The 2,685-nt window shown below is 39.0% G+C and overlaps 1 pseudogene; it reads right to left on the bottom strand.

The window, feature by feature from the left end:
• Nucleotides 1–361: 361 nt before the first annotated feature.
• LOC116082928 lies at nt 362–484 on the bottom strand (annotated as a pseudogene).
• Between the last annotated feature and the right edge of the window lie 2,201 nt (nt 485–2,685).

The raw sequence follows: 2,685 nt of genomic DNA, 5'->3' as shown, positions 1-2,685 counted from the left end.
GTCAATTTAAAGACTTGGATCTGGGTGTGAGCACTCTGGATCTCCATCTTTAATGCCCTTGCAACCTCCAAAGGCAGTGTCAGCTCTACTGTGCTTCCTAAGTGAAGTAGAGGTGAAGAGATAAAATGCAGCAGCAGGACAGATTCCATTTTGTCCTCTATATCCTTGGAAAATCTTGAGAAAGACTGCTATCTCCTACCCTGTCCTTGAAGTGATATGGCCCCCACCCTTGAGCTCTGGGAAAGAGACCACCTAGTGTACCCAACAGTCAAAAATAGACATAACAGCAGTGGCCAGCTTATAACAACAGGACAAAAATGGTCATGATAACAAGATGAGTTATTCCTTGTTTCTTTCAACAAATGTTAGGTTACTAATCATTCATATTTCATAGGTCAGAACACTGGGCTTAGACATAGCTTCTCTCCTCTCTGCCACCTACTGCTGAACAAGGAGCTAGGTCTGCAATGTTTTTAGGGGCAGGTGGAATTGAGGTTTTGTAGGGATATATATATATATATATTTTTTTTTCATTGTTCTACATGGGGCCATACAGTTTGACTAGCATCATTTGTTGAAGATGCTATGTTATCTTCAGTCTGTATTTTTGGCTTCTTTTTCAAAAAGAAGGAAAGAAAGAAAGAAAGAAAGAAAGAAAAACAGTTGTCCATTGTTGTCTCCCGGTGGGTGCTTCTAGGACTGGGATGAATAATTATCTGTGTGAGCAAGTGGTTAGTAAGGAAGGACACAGAAGCCAGGTAGATGTGATAAGAGAGAGAGCTTTACTGTAATTCACTCAGTATTTATAGTTAGGCTTAGGAACCAGACCCAGAGGAAATGGAAACTTGCCCATCTAACATAAACACGAGAAAATGAATTAACACTAGACCGGAGGGAGATCTTGAAAGGAAGATCCTGCAAACCTTTAACATCAGCATGAGACCTGCTAAGTGTTTGATCTCTGGTGTTGTCTCCAGTGCTTCACACCTGATGAGCTGGGCAGAGCAGCTGCCTCCGGAAACCTGTTGCCCCGGGCAGAGCAGCTCAGCGGGACACTACAGTCCATAGATGTGTAGACTTATGTCTGAATCTTCATTTCAATTTCACGATCACCATGTCTTCTTTTACAGTAATAGCACTTTTGTTTTACTACTATATCTCTGCAACTTGAATCTGGGAAGGTGATACCTCCTTCTGTGTTTTTATCACTCTGGGTTGGCTTTTTTAAAATTTTTATATAAAATTTGAACACTGTGCTTTTTCGATTTCTGTGAAGAATTGTGTTGAACTTTTGGGGGATAGGATTACACTGAATATGTAAATTGGTTTTGATAAGATGCACACTTTTCACAATATTAATCCTGCACAGCTATAAATATGAGAGAAACTTTTCACCATCTGGTGTCTGCTTCAATGTATTTCTTCAATGTCTTAGTTTCAAAGTTTAGTTCACTTACTTAGAGTTACCCTAAGTTTTTTTTAAAAAGACTATTGTGGAAGGTACTATTTCTCTAATTTCTTTCTTGGTAGGTTTTTGTTTTATGTACAGGAAGACTACTAATTTTCATGTGTTAATTTTGGATGTGCAACTTTGCTGGATGTGTTTATCACACGTAAACATTTCCTGGTAGAATCTTAAGATCTGCTATGTACAAAATTATCACAGCTATTGATCGATACTTTTCTTTTTTGTTAAGTCTTTCTGTGATTTTGGCATCAGGCTATAGCAGTTTCATAAAAAGAATTAAGAAACATAGCTGAGAGTCAAATCCTGGTCTGAAGACAGAAACAGAGAGAGAGGGAGAGAGACAGAGACAGAGACAGAGAATGAGCCAGGTGTAGGTCCCTAACTCCAAGACCATCCCTAATGACATACTTTCTCCAACAAAGTCACAGCTCCTAATACTACTTTCCTTTGGTCCCTCCCTGATGACTAACCATTCAAATATAAGCCTATAGGGCTATCCTCAAACAAACCATCACATTACTATTATAGAACAAATATCTAAATTCTTTAGCCACACATTTTGAGCTCCACATTTGGAAAGTCATATTGTTTGAACTCTTGTTTATCCTGACAGTGGTCATCTGCAGCATTGTTAGATAGAGCCTAATTGTTGTCCAACTCATTCCTTCCTTTCTTATTTTACTTTGTCATTTTCCCATCTTATAATTCCAAACATCAGGTCCTAAATCGATGCATTTTACCTATGTCCTGTGCACAGGTGCTTGGAAATGCATGTCTCTTACCCAAGGCATATAGACAAACACTTGAGGAGCCTGTTGCTTCAAGTGTTTTAATATATCAAACATTTGAGTTGTTTCAACTTTCATTATGTTTCTGATATTATATCTTTAAATTTTACTTATTCTTTATGCATGTATATGTTTATATCTGGGCATACACATTTGTCATGGTGTGCATGTAGAAGCTGAAGGACAATTCCCAGGAACTGGTTCTCACTTTCTACCATAAGATTCCAGGATGGAAGTCAGGCTGTCAGGTTAGGCAGAGAGTGCCTTCCTTGCTGAGACACCTCACTGGACCACTACACTGCTTCAGTTTCCCTGATGTCTTCCCCTTAGGTAAGCAGGTTCACTCCTAGGGTAGCCTTTCCCCTTCCAATTTGTGTGTCTTTGTTCCACAGCCTTAATATCTCCTGGGTTATATTTGAACCTCAAACT

This window comes from Mastomys coucha, unplaced genomic scaffold (assembly GCF_008632895.1).
Source record: "Mastomys coucha isolate ucsf_1 unplaced genomic scaffold, UCSF_Mcou_1 pScaffold7, whole genome shotgun sequence".
In the NCBI taxonomy this organism is placed as follows: domain Eukaryota; kingdom Metazoa; phylum Chordata; class Mammalia; order Rodentia; family Muridae; genus Mastomys; species Mastomys coucha.
Note: the sequence above shows the minus strand (reverse complement) of the source record. Positions and strands in the feature narration are given on the sequence as shown.